This window comes from Dipteris shenzhenensis, chromosome 2, assembly GCF_047967505.1.
Source record: "Dipteris shenzhenensis isolate YYH24624 ecotype China chromosome 2, Dip_SZ_1.0, whole genome shotgun sequence".
Classification (NCBI taxonomy): domain Eukaryota; kingdom Viridiplantae; phylum Streptophyta; class Polypodiopsida; order Gleicheniales; family Dipteridaceae; genus Dipteris; species Dipteris shenzhenensis.
In genome coordinates, this window is record NC_141597.1 from 46,428,055 (window position 1) to 46,446,973 (window position 18,919).

Consider the following 18,919-nt stretch of genomic DNA (forward strand, 5'->3'; position numbering starts at 1 on the left):
GATCTGAAGAGTGGTTATCACCAGATCAAAATTCAGCCAGAGGATGTTCACAAAACAGCATTTCGTACGACATTTGGTCTGTACTAGTTTCTTGTCATGCCATTTGGGTTAACCAATGCACCTGCCACCTTCAACAGAATGATGGACAAGATTTTTAGAGAGCACCGAGCCTTTGTTGGCACTTTCCTCGATGACATCATCGTGTTCTTTCAGGATGAGGCTGAACATAGGAAGCACCAAGCAATTGTTCTCGAGGAGCTACGGAAGCATAAGCTGCTTGTCAATGCCAAGAAAAGTGAATTCTTCATGCATGAGATCCATTTTCTTGGGCACAGTGTTTCCAAGGATGGAGTTAGGATGGACCCTGCCAAGGTAGAGGCCATCAGGAATTGGCCACACCTGAAGAACATCCATGAAGTACGCAGCTTTCTGGGCTTGAGCTCGTACTACAGGAGGTTCATTCGGTATTTTGCAGAGATTGCATCTCCTTTACATGCCTTACAGAAGACAGGGGTCACTTTCAAATGCGTTCTTTCAGGATGAGGCTGAAAATAGGAAGCACCTGGCAATTGTTCTCGAGGAGCTACGGAAGCATAAGCTGCTTGTCAATGCCAAGAAAAGTGAATTCTTCATGCATGAGATCCATTTTCTTGGGCACAGTGTTTCCAAGGATGGAGTTAGGATGGACCCTGCCAAGGTAGAGGCCATCAGGAATTGGCCACACCTGAAGAACATCCATGAAGTACGCAGCATTCTGGGCTTGAGCTCGTACTACAGGAGGTTCATTCGGTATTTTGCAGAGATTGCATCTCCTTTACATGCCTTACAGAAGACAGGGGTCACTTTCAGATGCGGTCCCAAAGAAATTGCAGCTTTTGACCTACTGAAGGGGCGACTGTGCTCAGATCCTGTGATTATGTTGCCAGATCTTCGCAAACCCTTCGTTGTCCAAGCAGATGCATGTGGGAACAGCGTAGGAGGGGTACTTATGAAGGATGGAAGAGTCATGGCATACGAGAGTAGAGTGCTCCAAGATGCTGAAATGAATTTTGGCATCTATGAGAAAGAGATGTTGGCTGTCCTCCATGCTCTTTCGACCTAGAAGCATTATCTTTTGGATGCTGATTTTCAAGTTCAGACCGATCATCAATCACTACGGTACTTCCTCACTCAGAGAAAGTTGTCTGAGAAGCATATGTTTTCAGATTGTGCATGTGCCTCAGAAGAAGAATGTTGTTGCAGATGCACTCTCACGCAAGCCCACTCCAGATGCAGTGTCTGTTAAGCCACAAGTTTCAGCAGTGACCATTACATATCATGATGAGCTTGATGCCATGAAGGATCAATATGCCAATGATGCTGATTTTTCACGGATTTATGATCAGTTGGTTGATGGACAAAGGCATGAGCACTATACTCTCTTAGACGGATTTCTGATGATCATAGCAGATTGTGTGTCACGAAACAGTTGAGGCCCAAAGTGTTGACAGAGAGTCATGCTCCACCCTATGCAAGACACAGAGGCATTGACGCGACCATCAAAGCTGTGGAGCACTATTTCTTTTGGCCATCATTGAGGAAAGACGTCGAGGCATATGTCAGGACATGCATCACCTGCCAAAGGTGAAGTATGACAAGCAGAAGCCGGCTGGACTGCTGCAGCCTCTACCTATTCCCAATCGACCTTGGCAGAGCATTGCCATGGATTTTATCTTTGATCTTCCTCGTACACCATGTGGACATGATGGAATATGGACCATTATTTGCAGATTCAGCAAGCAGGCCCACTTCATTCCCGTCATAAAGAAAATTACAGCAGACCAGATCACTTTCCTTTTGTTTATCAAAGGCCGGTTGCAAAGGGAAATCTGGGGACCCTATTCGATTAGGGAGGATACTGTCAATTGGGAACTCATTCCTCCGGGCAGTAAGTGCAGTACACCTGGCAAAGGCTGCATCTATGAGTTGTTTGCAAGGTTGTTCAGATATTGGGGTAAAAGAATTGAGCAAGAAATGTTCGTTCAAGTTACAACAATTGGCCTTCAAATCGTCCACAATCCTCTTCCCAAACATTTTCTCCAAAAGGTCGCCAATGTGACAGGGTCTACATATTCCCTACTCTCTGTGCACTCATGCATAGCTAGCATCATCTAGGAAAACCTCAATCAGCCTGTCCAAAAAATTACCCAGGAAAGCATCATTCTTAGCATGGAGCAACTTAGCAGCAGCGGCGGCAAGAGCCGGCTCCACAGCCGCTGCTGTGTACACTCTTCTCCTATCCTTTGAACTATTGAGAATGGTCCTCATGTGCTTTGCCACAAGCTGCTGCGGTAGCCTCCCCCATTCAAGTCTCACAATACAGGCAAAAACCGCTACTGCTATGTCCCGATTCACCCAACCTGCTTTTGAGGTATTGATGTTCTTGCCCAGCAACTTCATCTATGCGAGTTAGATGGTTGCAGACAGCTTGTTCGCATCATCCACTGAGTCATAGTACACTGCCAGAGTGGCCTCCCATATCGTATCACAGCTTCTGGAGCCGTGCTTGTTAAAGCCTCACTGCTGCTATCAGCCTTAGCAAAAATGTCACTCTTCCCAATCAAATATAATGGATCGTACACATTATAAGGGCTAGCCAGTCTCAAACGCGGACTTGGATTGTCCTCTGCAGCTGCTGCTAAGTCTGCCACCTTCCTGTCAGTGCCAAGCACAATGCAAAAGAAGCTCCTCCCCTTGGGAATACTTCTAAGTGACCTCCTGAACTTCACAAAATTGTCACCGAGCTCCCCAGCCTCATCAACACACAAAAGACGATTCACATTATGCCCTTCTTGCTTATTTATTTCGTCCTTAAGGCAGAGCTCAAACTGTGTTTCGGCTTCGGCTGGCTGCAATTGATCATGCGAAGTAATGTCCAGCAGTTTTTGCTCGTATACAGCATGTATTTCTTCCTGAATCTCATTACTTTTCTCCTGTGCCTGAATCCACTGTTCAGCTGTCATGTCAGCATGCTTATTGAAAACCGTAAGGATGCTAAGAACAAGTGCCACAAAGCTTCCCTCACTGGCCGTCGATCGCTGTTAAATGTCTGCGAGCTTCCAGGTTCGTCTTGGAAACCCGCTCTGCTTCTCCCCCATACATGATATATAGAATACAAAGATCTCCTTGAGCTAAAGCTGGCAGATCAACCGTGACTTGCCCCATCCACTGCTTTGAACCAAAGCAACAACAGGCGCATACCAACAATGCTTGTCCCACTTGGAGGAATAATCCTCCAGCTTCTTTGCTACCAAGTCATGTACTGGCTCTGAGACAACATACTCGGTCTCCCAAGCGCGCCTCGCAGCTTTCATGTACTTATCCCAGATGCCCCGATGTATGGTCTCACCCTGCCTGACACGCTGGGCAGGAGAAAAAGCACGAATAATATCGCCACAGGTTCTGCAAGGTAATAAAATCTCATAAAATTCCGCACGATGAATAGCGAAGGCGTCGGTATCAAGGAGGCATACACCTTGCGTTTGAGAGCCTCTTTCACAGATATGCCGAAACTAAGCTCGGCAAGGAATTGATAAAACTGGAACTCGTCAGATTCCTTCACGCCAACAGCAAGAGTCGGCATCTCTACCAAGAGCAGTTGCAGAACAAGAGAGCTTGCTTGCAGATAATCTGAACTCACTTCGCCCTTGCAGAACCAGAGTGCTTGCTTGCAGATAATCTGAACTCACCTCGCATTTGCTGGTCTTTACATTTGCTCATGCCCTTGCAAATATATATTTGGGCTTTGCATTTGGTGTTTCAAATCTTTGGTGTAACTTTTGGGCAGCCAAACAAGCATTGCCCATACAGGAAAGAATAGAACCAAACTTTTCATAAACTTTTTAAGAGTCTCTCCTTTTTGGCCCTGTAAAGGGTCTAACGGATGAGTGGATTTTTGGGAGGTGGGTTGGGAAAGTGGGGGTTTGTGAGTAGTCGGTCAAGTTGATCGGGTTAGTGGGGACTAGGGTCGGCTCTTAGGTTAATGATGTAGTTAGGAATGTTTGACCCAAATAGGAACTAACCCAGATCTTACCAAATTTGTTTGACCCAAATAGGAACTAACCTAGATCTTACTAAATTTGTTTTAGCAAGTTCCTTTATTTGAAGTACTTAGTACCTACCCCCTTAGCCTTGCATAGCAAGCAGCAGAAGAGCAGCAGGAGCAACAATAGTAGATGGTGAGTGATGAAGGCGAAGGTTCCAAGCAAGGCCAGAGTGGTATCGCCACCTTGTTTTGCAAGGATCTTTTTGAGTTAGAAATTTACATTAATTAAAGGGAAAAGGGAAATTTACAACTTTGAAAGAGGAACTTGAAGAAAGTTATAAGTTGTGTGGAGCTTTAAAAACGTCATACTGAAGTGTTTGATTGTGATAGTATAGTGAGAGTCAAAGAGGCGAATCTTGTAGATTATATCATGCAATCATTTAATGTGGCTAAGAACTTTGATGTTCCCGAAGAAGCAAATCATGCTTTGCTTATAGGGTTTGTGAATAGATTCCAGATTTGGGCTTGCAGTTTTGTTGCTGCGCTACTATCATTGATCTCGTTGTTGACACGACCTGTTAACGAGTTAAAAGAAAGCAAGTTAGATTGTAGCCATGATTCAAGTTTTTATACCTTCAAAGAGAGAGAACGCACACATTACTTTGCATGCAATTTACCTGTCTTTTAATTAGTGACTTTATTGCTCAGGTCTTTTGGCTTTTTTGTTGCTGGAGGTTGACTTCTTTCCTGTGAAATATAGCAAGACTTTTTTAGTATCATTGGAACTTTGCTAGTAAAGAGAACTGCTTGTTTAGTAAAAGTGGCTATAGTTCAAGAAAAGTTAGGATGTGAAAGAAAGGGAAACAATCTAAGTAGCTATTAATGCAAATTAGTTATGAACGTACTTGAAAGGATCGATTGTCGATCGAATTATTTACGAGCATACTTGAAGGGATCGATTGTCTATGTATTTAGCATTAATAGAAAGCGAGCAATTTAGCGATCATCTTAACCGTGGAATAGGAATCTAGAAATCCACTTTTCTGGCTATCTCATATTCAAGTTTCAAGTTCCCAAGTATGAAGTTTTCTATTGTCAAGTTTCTTGTGCTATTTTAAATGAAGGCATATACGATGGTGTTTTGTAAGACAGCATAACTGCATCATGATCTGACTAGTAGATCAGTATATTATTGGTGACTAATTCTAATAGCGATGCATTTGTCCATAGCTGATCTAGAAGTGGTTTGTAATTAGTTGTCGATAAGATGTTTGCTAGCACTAGATGATTTGCAGACATTAATGATTGCAACACTCTCTGTTCTTTACTATTCATGAGCATATCAATGTTAAAGTCACCAAGGATGAATGTTAGAGAATTAGTTGGTTTTGTTTTTATCTTGTTGCTCAGTACTGTTAAGAAAGCTTTTTGGTTACTAGAAGGTGAAGGATATATTGCTATTCAATTATGTCATAATCGGCTATTGTTTCTACGAGTGTTTTTCTTTTAAACTATATTTACTGTCATAGAGAAGTGTTGTTGCGTGTTTACTAGAAGCTGTGATGGATTTGTATTTGTTGCTGGGTGAAGTATGCAGTTAATTGAGGCATGTTAACTTCAGTTAAACAAATGACATGACTATATTTCATAAAGTAATGTGCCTTTAGATCGTCTACGTGTGCTGATAAAGAACGAGTGTTTAATGTCAATATATTGTGGTGACCTGCGTTTAAGTCTTGTATTTGTAAGATTGATTATTGCCACGAGGATTTTGTTAGTAGTCGTTCAATTTCTTCCTCGACGGCATTGTCTACATGAAAGTTCGAAGTTGTCAGTGGTGATAGTAGATATAAGTGTTCTTTTGCTCTTATACGTGATAGTGCAGTGTATGTTAGCCCATGCTTAGTAACGTTTGCTGGGCAGAAAGCTACTTGCTCTAGAGTCAATCCTTGCGAGCGATGTATTGTAAGACGAGCTGCAGAGCTGCAGCTCTTTGTGTTGGAAACTATTTTTTTATTACTATATTTGTGTTCTGGTGTCCTATTTGTATTTCTTTCAAGATAGGAAAGATGCATGTCCAATGGTGTTGTATGCCATCTATATATAAGTTTGCATGTCGAGCTCATGTTTGTGCACCTACACGTGATTGAAGGAATTGTATCCAAATAATTGGATCATTTGTATCTGTTATTGTTGATGTGCAAAAGTAGTCGTCTGCTTTGTTAACTAGTGCATCTGTTGTGTCATAATTTCCTGTACATAGTTCTACTAACAATGATGGCTTTAAGTCTAGCATTGTATGTAAACCAGCTGTTTTGTTTGGATTATTTGGTAGCATTATGTTTGTTTTAAAATAGTCATTGTTGTAAAAGTATTTTGCTTTGAAAATGTGAATTTCACTTTGGGTTTTTTGGAAAACGATGTTTTTGTGTTAGTTTGTAGTCTTTTGAGTGTAGAATAAGCGTGGTATTATCAAGTCATCTGGAGGTTCACGGCGGAAACATGTTTCATTTATCGTATTAATTTCTTTCTGTGTTTGTTTGTTTTATTAAAATTTGTTTTAGAATGTTTACGAACTCAATATCAGTTTGCCGCATAACTTGTGAGAGTTCATAGTACTTGAAATTATGTGTCCAGATGTTTGTAGGCAGTATACCTTCTCGTGTGAATATCCACTTGTCACACACAGGCAGGATTTGATATAAGTCACCAAAGAAGAAAACATGCACTGCACCAAATGGCAAATGTCAAACATGTTTAATTGCACGTAAACGCTTGTCTAGTGTTGTAAGCATCCATGCTCCTATTAGGGATATTTTGTCTATGACTATTGCTTGTAGTTCGGAGTACGCTTTTGTGAGCGCATCTAATCATTCATCTGGTATCTGTGACTTTCTCTTTGGTTGATAGGAATATGTAAAGCTGAGTGTAGTCTTATTCCATCTATATTGTATGCAGCTTTACCAGTGTATGCTAGTTTCAGGACTTTTAGTTTCAATCGATCAGCGTATTTATTTGAATTGAATTTTCTTGTTAAGAATTCAACAAGCACCTTTAAGAGAGTTGTTTTCCTGGTACCGGCTCCTCCTATGATGAATGTATATATTGTTGTTCTTCTTGGTAAGTTAACTTGAATGCGATGTCATAAAAAATCTGGCACTGTTGTGGATTCAGTTGTCATATATGTTTGTAGTATTCATCTAAGGATAAAGTAAGTCCTTTTGGTTTTAGTAATTGGTACGGTGGGATGCTTCGTTTGGGCTTTTCTTGTCTTCTCAATAGGTCAAGTTATATAACTCGACATTTGTAGCATTGGTTAACTTGATATAGTTCTCATGAAAGTCGAGCGGTGTTGAGCTTATGAAGTCATTGTTGTCTTTTGACAATCGATTAGCATTTTCTTCAAAGTTATTCCACCTAGATTCTTCGTTATTACAATAAGCATGTTTGTATTTCTTTGCATTATTTGTTATACTATCAATGTGGAGATTGTAGAAGTCCTTCCACATTGTATATGAACCTTTCAAATTCTCTTCGTTCTGTCAAAAAGGTACATGCTCAGTACATGCAGTAAGATCATCTCTCTATAGTAGTTTTTGGGGTCGCCGTGTCTATTGTATTTTATTGATCTTATGATTCTTTTTTTTTTTTTCCTTCTAAAGCTCTCATTGTAATTATAAAATGCAACAATGTCGGATAGGGTACAATTGTCAAGGCAAGAGGGACGTGCCTTTTATTTTTCTATAATTGATGTGCACTTTATGTCCGTGGAATTGTTAGGTAAGGCTTGGAGCTCGTAATTGCATTTCAGCACAAAAGATTGGTCTTGCACAGGTGCCGTGTTGATGAATTGGAATGATCTGGAGGCATCGTGTAGGGGTAATGAGAGTATTATAAACATTGCTTGTTGAACAGACATTTGTTGCATGTTTAGGAATACTAAACCAAGTTGCTAGATACATGTACCAGCATCACAATGCTCGTGCTTGCATTTCTCTATAATTGTGTTAAAAGTTTTTGTCACTGTATTGTTGCATTTTGTGAGGTACGATGTGCAGTACGATGCGGTTGCATACAACTCCAAGATATATTGAGTGTCCATATTAGATTTCCATAAATTTATATGTCGTGGTCCAAAAGGATTGGTACGTATGTTTGCTAGGTTACGTTTTAAAAACACTCTTGGATGTTTTACCATAGTGTTTTTGGAGTTGACAATAGTGTGTTGCCCTTGGTGGCATCACCAAAATTATCAAGTACGGGATCATCATATAAGTAATGTATGATTGGCATGAAAGACATCAAATTCCCAATTTGATCCTTCGAGTGGGTGGAGACATTGGGCAACTTTGCGTAGAAGAATTTGGCCCAATTCATCTCCTCTGGCTGATGTAGAAAAGTGAGTAGATTAGGGAGTATGACACTATGATGTTCTGTATGGGAGATTCATGTCAGCAAGGTAACTCCCCTAGTGGCCTTGGTAGTGACAACGTCGTGGATCAGGTTGATAGGGATCCCACCCCTGTGGATTCTTCTGTCATATAGCACTAGCATTAGCTGTGTGATAAGGTCATGGATCAGGTTGATAGGGATGCCACCCCTATGGATTCTTGTGTCATGTAGCACTAGCATTAGCAGTGTGATAAGGTCATGGATCAAGTTGATAGGGATCCCACTCCTATGGATTCTTGTGTCATATTGAACTAGCCCTTGGCTCTAATCCATGCAACGGAGCTATGCATATGGCTTAAAGACACTGAGCAACCCAAATTCCCTTTAAACTGTAGCAAAAGTGAATTGATAAAATTTACATGTCTCATCTGCATGCAGCCATCCCATTATCTTTGAGGCATTGTTGAATTTATTTATAAAGTCCACCATCTAACAAAGATTTAGGTGGCATAGGAACCGGTCCGCTACTAACTGAAGGCCCATGGCGTGAATAAGAGGGGCCACTTTCCTAAAGCGCCTGGTAGCTCACCGCATTGTGGTAGTATAGCTGAAAGCCCTTAGCATTACACCGATATAGCTGATTGTTCGGGCTCATGTGGGGGTTGAATTTTGGATTGTACCATTTGGGATTGGAGAGGGACTATTGACGTTAACTTTTTTTAGCTTCACCTATGTGCTTGTGAGGAAATGGGGTAGTTGTGCTGACACTTCGACTATGATGCATGAACACAAAATGCCATGTTGACTTGGAATGCGATGGGGTGATCTAGGGACCCTAGAATGGTACTTTTGCTGACTTCATGACCCTAGTCACCTAAGAGAACATGTGCTAAGATGACTTCCTTAGTGTAGACCACACCCAGCAAAGGGTGTTATTCTCACCTAAGGTCAAACTTGTTGTAGAGACTCCCTATTTTCACCTAATTCATGGACTGCCTACTTTCAACTAGACACAAGATATGATCAATGAAATCAAATTTGTGGGGACTTAGAGTACCTAGCCTCCTTCAAAGCCTCATATTTGCTAAGTGCACATGTAAAGAGGGAAAGATCTACATCGTGGAGTTGTGAAAAAATGGCATTACCAGCTCATCAGTGTTGAATTGTGTGGTTCAGGGACCAGCATCTATTGCAAGCAGTATGGCCTTAAGGTCTTCATAAACTTTAGGAATAGCTCAATTTTGCATGGCACTTGTGGGCATGTCTGTGTCTGAAGCTGGTATCTATAGCATAGGGGCGATGGTAGGTTCTTGTGGCACTGTTCCATCTTTAGGGGTAGGTTCTTATGGGTCTACCATGCCAGCTGTTGATGTTGAAGTAGAAGTAGAAATGGTACTCAGTGGTTTGCTTTTGGGAACCCATCGGGGCACACCAGGTGATTGGCCTCGAACTTCTCCTTTGATGCAGTAGGTTCTTATGTAACTACTACAATGGTTAATGACATCCTCCCTTGTAACATGAGAATTCGCAGTAGAAGGAGTTGCCTGTGACTTTACCTTAGTGATATTTTTCTTTGAGGTCTAGCAATAGGTTCTTGTGGTGCTACCTCCAATTTAGAGGGAGGTCCTTGTGGTGCTACTACTACCTCGACATTAGATGACTTCCAAGACTACTTGGTATTAATGGGGGGTTTCAAAGGAAGGAGGACTAGCTATGTGGTGGGTCTTAGGCACCTAAATATACTCATTGCCTTCATAGTATCCTTGAGCTTCAAGCAGTCTCTTAGGAATCCATGTGGGATGGCTTCTTTGCTTTTTTCTTTTTGATGCATGTCTCCTTCTTTGAGATTTCTTTGGTTTGGTAGCTTGCACCTGATTTAGTGCAAGAAGTAAGGGTGGGAGCAAGGCTGCACAATGAATTTGATCCACTGGAGATTGGAGAGTGTTGGTCGGGGAGCATACCCTTGGGAAGCCAGCCGTACCCTTTCTCTTGACTTGATGAAGAGATAGGGGTTGAGGCCACGGGTTGAGTTGCCGATATGGTGGATACAACTACTAGTGGCCTTCTTTCCTTTCCTCTTGATGCCATGATGGTATCATCGTTGAAGGAAGAAAGCACCACCTTGGTGTCTACAAGGGTGGATGAGGAAGCTTTGACCATGGCTAGTGGACTTACGGTTCCAAGTGTTGCTAGGGCAGGTGCGTTGTTGGACTTGTAGGTCAATGTTGTAGGTGCATTGTTGGACTTGTAGGTCATGGTAATCATAGAGTCTGAGGCTCTTCCATAGGGCTTCAACTACCTCAACAGTGTCCATGTCCTCAGGAGTGACCATCTACCCATTCATCCAGTTTGAGAGATCTCTTGAAAGGATGGGCTCCCTCTTAATAGGACTGCTATAGGCATTTTTACTTCCATGGACAAGAATGGAGCTAGCTCTGCCATAGCCTGAGGTTGGGCAAAAGGCTCTCAGCCTTCTTACTACAACTCATCAAAACCATAAAAGGACATAGGGTTCTCTTTTGCATCTTGATGCCACATGGGATCCTCTTCAAACATTTTGTTCCTTAAGAGAGATCATCCCCTCGATGTGTCACCCAAACCTTCCTCATCTACCTTTTCCAAGGTGAGATAGAGTTTAGGACTTTGTTTAGGGCCTGGCAGTTTGTATGAACAATATTCATGCCCCTGCTGGTCTTAAGCCTTCACTCAATTTCTATCGACGACAATTGAGGACCAACTATTGTACCTCTACAAGGCATTGCTTTTCAATAGCGGGGTTGGGATATTTGTTATGACATGTCGAGTTTGAGTTCTATTTGTGTGACTGTACCCCACTTCCCTTATCCTTTTCCTTAGGCAGAGGGTTGGTGCGATCTAGCACCGACCAGGTGTGTTTTGAAGATGTGGAAGTGGATACATAGCCATGTCCTCATCAAACCTAATGTCGATAATGACTTTGTCCAATCCCTTCCTACTTTAAGTGCACCCATGCAGCCCTTGTCTTTAGACTAGATTGGGTTGCTTAATCTTTATTGGCCTCCTTTCATAGTTTCTTACTCATTGCCCTAGCCTAGACCCTAGTGATCAAATTCAAAGACACTGAGGACACTTGGCCTCTCTCAATACTCAGCAGATTAATGCGAGTCTTAAGATCTGAGGCCGTTCTAAAAGTCCTTCTCATGGGAGAGTCCTTGTAAAGGTGGTCCACTCCGTAGCTCGAACACAATGGAGCATTTGTGTTTGTAACAATTGTTGTTGCCGACAAGGGGTGGTCATACTTATAGGGTGGTCCTTCAGGAAGTGAGGTCCTTGGCATTTATAGCAAGCTACCGGTTGGTTGGTTGGCATTTTGTAGGAACAATCACCAGCTTAGTGTGGTCCTTAACAGGTATAGCATTGAATGGCTAGTCTACAGTTCAAGATATTCATGTTCCGGGCTCATTGTGTGGTGGGAGTCGTTTGGTACACTTGGATGTATTATTCGTCCTGCATGATATAATGATTTATCTGGCTGGACTAGTATAAGAAACTCTCATGTGGAGAGAAAAAAACTTGAGTTGCAAGGGCATAGTCTAGATACTCACATTCACTAAGTGGCTCCTCAATTATCACCCAGTTCATAGGGGCAATCCAAGGTGGTGGAGGTTGAGCGCCTAAAATGGGTGGTTGCAATGGAAGGTTTCTAGCCCTATATTGCCCTTGGTTGGCTCAGGGGGCTCCTTGTATGGCTAGTTGGTCCTGATTATACTAGTTTGGTGGTGTGGGTAAGGTCAGGGGCCACCTCATAGATACATAGGCTAGGGAATGACCTTGGGATATCGACATTGAGAGATGTCTCATGACTTTACCATCTAGCAGAATGGGCACAATACAAACCTTCTTAAGATACCGATCAATAAACTAGGTAAGTACTTTGAAAGTGACGATAGTAATGCTGTACTTCCAATCACCTACCAAAACAAGAGTGCTCCTACAATCTTAGATGGAGGGGTGGGTGTTAGCATCGTCACCAAATAGAGCTAGGTCAAGGGGGGAAGTCCTAAAATTGAAAGTACCAATCTGGTGTTCAAGCTAGCGGATGGAGTGACAGCCCAATCAGTAGGATTCTTGAGGGATATCAAGATAAAAAATTTCAGCCTCACCTACCATGTTTTGTTTGCTGTGATGGATTTCCATGGATAGCCGGATGGATATGACGTCATTCTAGGAAGACCCTTTATGATTATAGCAGGTCTAGTCCATAATTGGTCCTCCAATAGAATGTATTTGCACAAGGATGAGCAAATTGTGAGGGTCAACCTTCAAACTTGGAAGGCCCACCCTATGACCAGTAATTTATTTGTGGCGGCTGAGTCCAATACCACACAATCGACAACCTCTATAAACATGCGATGAGAGGGACACAAGAGTGGACTAGAATGAACACTAGTATGCTCTACTGCCAAAACCCGAGTTCTCACAAAATTGGATGCATGTCCTCGTGACCATAGATGTGGTCAAGAAGATAGGGACATGAATGGCGGCATTCAATTCCAAGGTGCTCGGGGCTATAGTACCCCTAAATATGATTAATATTTGGAGGGCGCATGAGGATGGGAAGGGGATACAAAAGGTCAAGATTGACCTCCATTGATTGAGAAACATCGGTACTATTACGACACACGATCAGTTCTCTTCTACTTGGGGATCCAGATTAGACAAAATTAAGACCCCCCTAGGATCCCTTAAGGTAGAGGAAACCCCTCTAACCAAAGCAAAGCCTCACAGGAAACTAAATATCCACAGAAAGATAAGGCCCCAAGGGCTAAAAACACAAAGGCTTCTCTTAATGAGAAGCAACGTGCTCCAAAAGCCTTGGAGGATGACAAAGAAGAGGAGGCTAACTTGTGGCAATTCCCCAAGCATTTAAAGCCTACATGGTCCAAGACCATAAAATACTTCCCGAGCAAGAAAAAATGACTACGAGGAGGGGAATCAATATGGTTGATAGTCCGCCTAACTTCAAGGAAGTGGATCTTGCATTAGAAGCCAAACTCTAAACTGGTCTACATAGCCATGACCTCACAACCGGGCAAGAAGAGGCCCTAATTGACCTCCTACATGAAATACAAAGATTGCTTTGCTTGGATGTACACTGATATGAAGGGTGTGCCACTCAAGGTCATGCAACATACCATCCCGATGATGGATGACATTGGATCACGGTGGTGAGGCAAAGACCCTACCCTATGAATCCAAAATATGCGATGATTGTGAGAGAAGAGATACAAAAGTTAATTGAGTAGGATTCATCTATGAGACCAAACATACAGATTGGGTATCTCCTCCTGTTCTCATTGTTTTGAAAAAGAATGGTAAGATCTGAGTATGTGTCAATCTGAAAAATGTAAATATTGCGACACGAAAAGACCATTATCTATTGCCCTTTATCAAGCACATGGTAGAAAGATTCATAGGAAAGGAGGCTTATATCTTCCTAGATGGATTCTCGGGGTACAATCAAGTATCCATAGCACCAATAGATCAACAAAGACATTATTCACCATGGAATGTAGAGTATACACTTCCAAGGTGATGATCTTCAAGCTCACCAATGCTCCCACAACATTCCAACGATTGATGATCACAACTTTAAAGAGTACCTGAGAGATTTCCTAGAGGGCACGTTCCACATGGGATGATCACCTTACATATCTTCAACTTGTTTTTGAACAGTGTCGCCTCTATAGGATCTCCCTCAACCCTCTCAAATGCCAATTTTGGGTTGGTTTATGCCATAAAGAAATTTTGACACTACTTGTTAGCAAACAAGTGTTCTTTGTGGACCACGAGGCCCTCCTATATTTAGTGAATAAACCTACATGACTGGATGCATCATAAAGCCGTAGCTATACAAAATGGATGCACCCGTTTTATGGCTAATCATATGTCCAGAATTCCAAATGGAAAATCTACAATGGGAGTGGACAATGATCTCCTAGATGCCCTATTATTCCTTATAGATCTAATACTGGAATGGGCTCAAGAGATTGGACACTTTTTTGCCAATGGGTTCCCATAAGACAAGGCCCTCAATAAGGATAGGAAGACTCATCAAGATGCAACACCATACCAACTGATAGCCGGCCAACTCTATCGAATGGGTATGGATGGTATAATGCACCACCGTGTCCATAAAATGGAATTTGTGGAGGTGATGGGAGAAGTCCATTTGGGCATTGCAAGAGGACATTTTGTAGGAGATCTCATGGCTTGCAAGGTGCTATGAGTAGGTTTATGGTGACCCACTTTCTTTGCGGATGCAACCAAATTTGTTAAGCACTACAACCCTTGCTAGCAAGCTTCCGTATACCTCTTAAGCAAGATTATATGCCTCTAACGAGACTTCTTACCAATCAACCATTCAAAAAATGAGGCATTGATTTTATAGGTCCAAGCAGTCCAGTAGCCAAAGGGATGCAAGCCTGACATAGCATCATGGCTACTGACTATTTTGCAAAGTGGACAGAATCCAAGGCCACTACGAAGGCTAATGCCAACTACCAAGTTTCTGCATGAGAATGTTATATCACACTTCGGCCTCCCACTTGAAATTGTTAGTGATCGAGGGACTCACTTTATCAATGAGAGTGAGTTCTAATGTGAGCAGAGTTCTAATCATTCATAGAATATCTATGTGAGCGAGTTCTAATCATCCATAGAAAATCTATGTGAGCGAGTTCTAATGTGAGCGATTCATATTCTAATGTGAGCGAGTTCTAATTGTCCATAGAAAATCTACCTATTACTACCCTAGAGGGAACGGTCATGCCAAAATCTCTAATAAGACTTTGTGCCAAATGATGACGTTTATGGAGGCAACTATAGTGACTTGGAGCACAAGCTCATTTGTTGGGTGGTTGCCCATCTAGAGTCCACACCACACATTATCTTGTCTAGGAAATAGGTGAGGATTGCTTAGCCTTCTCTTTTCAATCCTCCCTTGAGTTGGGCCACTCGGTTCACCTAGCACTCTTTGATCACTCTACCAAGTTGCTCTAGTTAGATTCAGTCACTGTGCATTTCTAGCCTTAAAGCAAAAAGTTCCGGTGGAGATAGTCAGAAAGCCAAGCCACCAAAAGCAAGCCAAGTAGAAAATTGAGCCACCAAAAGTGAGCGAAGATATGTACGAGCACATAAATTTAAGCTCTAAAGTATTTTCATTATTCTCAAATTCTTGCTATTAATTGTACTTCTTGCCAAATTCATTAACTTCATTGATTGAATTAGTAGCATGAGTGACTTAATAAATTACATTATTGGCTTTATTGCCATATCATGAACTTTAGTGACTTAACAAATTACTTGAGTGACATAAGAAATTTCATGACTGACTTCTATGCCATAACATGGAATATACAACCATAATACTCAATAAAGGAGAATAATGTGAGCCAAGAAACTTCATCCACCAACAGAGCTATTTTAAATGTTCATCAAGTCAAAACTTTATACAACGTCCTTTGGAAATCAAAGCTATGGAGTTCTTTTGAAGAAGCCAAAATGAGATCATTCCTCATGAGTGAAAGGTGAGGCATGTGCTACCCTCACAGTGGAAGGTGAGGCATGTGCTACACCTCAGAGCATTCATCATCGACAAACAAGAATTGAGCAACATTATTGTCTTTTATCCTTCTAGCATATTTCCCACTTGCTTTGCCATGTCTTCCTCATAGCATGGTAGGAAGCTGTAGAAATCAACATTAGAGCCCAAGTCAACTTGACATTCCAATAAGCAGAAACTTTCTTCAAGTTATAGATTATTCAATTACCAATATAGTCTCCTTTCTCACAAAACAACTCACTACAAATTCTTAAGCACAATCAAGATATCATATCAGATATAGTCCATATGGATTTGCCACTCTCAAAATTAGATTTTACATTTTTAAAGTTTCAAAATATGAAAAAGAGAAAACACTACTTTAAAGGTCTCAAAATATCAAAAAATGAAACATAGAAAAATATTATATCCAAGTCACCAATGTCTCACTATGAGATCATATGGATTGGTGGTAGGCATCAAGGCATTCATAGACTCATCCCCCTCTATAGTACCTACATCTAACCTAGCTCTCTTTGCAGATGATGCCTGCACAAGGGGCTCCATAATGGAATGCGCAATACTACTATCACTATCAAAAGAAAAGCAAGAATAACTAGTAGCATGGCATGCTCATAGAAGTGGTGTTGTTCCACATCCCATCTCCATGTAAAGGCCACATATAGGACACAACAAGATCAAATGCAACCCACAAAACTAGTGGACCTCTCCATTGATCCTCTAGCATGCCTACTCAATGAAGATCCTACCATCTTCTCTGCATATGGGACATAGTGAGTCCATGAGTCACTCCTCTGCTTGATGTGAAGTCTATCAAATAATATTTGGCTATCCTGGTAGAACATGAGTGGACAACGGCCCACACATCTAGCAAATACTACCATGAAGGAAAGCATCTGCATACAAACCATGAAAGTTTGAATACTACTAAACTTTTATTACCTATTGTGATAAAAGCAAACAATGGAAGAAAGAAAATCAACCATAAATCCTCTACATTCTCCATGACATGTCCATAAGGCACTCTGTCCCTCAAGACTACACACTGTGCAACCTCTTAAGCCCTGAACCATGAATGTATTTCCCCAACCATGTAATGCAAGGACTTCAAATAAAGATTGTTCCAACATGTTAGAAAGACCTACCTTAGGAAAAATCTCATTCAATTGAGACAGTATGTTTAAATTTCTTTTATTACATGTAGTATAGAAGAGAACTAGCCATCCATCATTGCCAAGTGTAGTAGTTGCTACACTATTACCATATCTAACATGGTCCTCTGTAAGCTTATTCCATGTGGGAATCCCAACATGTCCCTCCATCACCAAACCCATAGGGCAGTCTAGCAGTATAAAGTCGACGGCCCATTTTACTTTCCTACCCATCCTAGTATACTCCCTCCCCTTGCTAGCAACTCCAAGAAAGAACTCATGTACCTTTGTGTAGGCATCATTCTTCTAGGGAGTAGCAAAATCTAATCCCATGGTAATGTAATCACCTACTACTAAACCAAACATAGACATGGGGGGTGATGCATCCCTTGATCTAGACTTTTCAATCATTTGTTGTTGCTCCTTTGTCAGACTATTCATGAAGAATGTTGGATCACATTCACAGGTATTGATAAGGGTATCCCATAGGATTGGCTTAATGATTTCATGTCCATTCGATCTAAAATTCAAGAAGGTAGAAAAACATTTCACTCAAACATGAATCCCAAAAAATGAAATGGATGTTCATCCAATCTAAAATTCCACAAGAAAGGAATACATTTCAATGGAACACTAATCCCAAAAAATTGAAATAGAACTCTAGAAAGTTGAAAGATCCCTTATGAAGTCAGCCACAACAATGCAATTTCAAATGTCCTCTAGGGACTATCAATGTGCACATCACTCTTATGTGTCTAGACCTTGTGTCTCCATGTAAGCCTCAACAATCAGCTCCATCCATGGAATTGTCCTATGATTTCCCTCCCATACATAGAGCATCTTCTTAGACATAAACTTCCACTTACTCTTGCTTGCAACCTCCTCAAATTCACTATCCACATCCTTCCATACTTGTGACCATGTATTCACAATTGCACTTGTAACAGGACTCTCCTCTCCATCACACTTGCAAAAGGACACAATGATTGCCCCCTTCTCAGGCAAGTAACCCTCATACTAAAAAGCACTCTTTAGTGCAAATATGGTGCTTCTCAAACCACTAACCTGAGCATAAGGAATCAATTGTAAAGGGGATCCTAGGGCATTCATCAAACCCAAGGAATATGCACTTCCCTATCACATTCCCACCAATTACTATCTCCATGTCCATCTCAGCAAATTCATCCTCATCTTTTTTTGCTTCACCTGAATGCCCAACCTTTGTCATTGAATGTTCCTTAGACACATCTTCCTCCTCATATACAAGGATATTAGGAGGATGAACACTTAAGGCCACAACAACTTGCTTTCCCCATTCCTCAGCATGAGGATGAACATCTAGCTCCTTAGGATTAAGTCCTAGTTTTAAAAACCTCTTTCTAGAACCTTTTGGCATCTCTATTGCAACATGTGTAGAAAAATGAGAACAAATCTATCATCAAAAAATGAAAGGAAATTACCATGAACCAAACATGAGTAGGGGTAATGTAGAGGCCAAAAGCATGTCCTTTGCATGCTTTTGGCCTCAAACTACACTCTTAATGAAGCTTCATGTCAAGAATTTTGCAACTCAACCAACATGCATATAAAGCATATAGGTAGAGCATAAATGTGTGAGTTGAGTGCAATGTTAAATGCAAAAGCATGCACTTTCGGGAAGCTTTATATCATCCTCTCCTTAGATGCTACATTGCCCTCTTAATGAAGCTTTTGGACAGCATATGCTTGCAATTTCTTATGCATTCAATT

The 18,919-nt window shown here is 41.3% G+C and overlaps 1 pseudogene; it reads right to left on the reverse strand.

Moving 5' to 3' along the window:
- Positions 1-1,948: 1,948 nt before the first annotated feature.
- On the reverse strand, positions 1,949-18,566 carry LOC147904856 (uncharacterized; annotated as a pseudogene).
- Between the last annotated feature and the right edge of the window lie 353 nt (positions 18,567-18,919).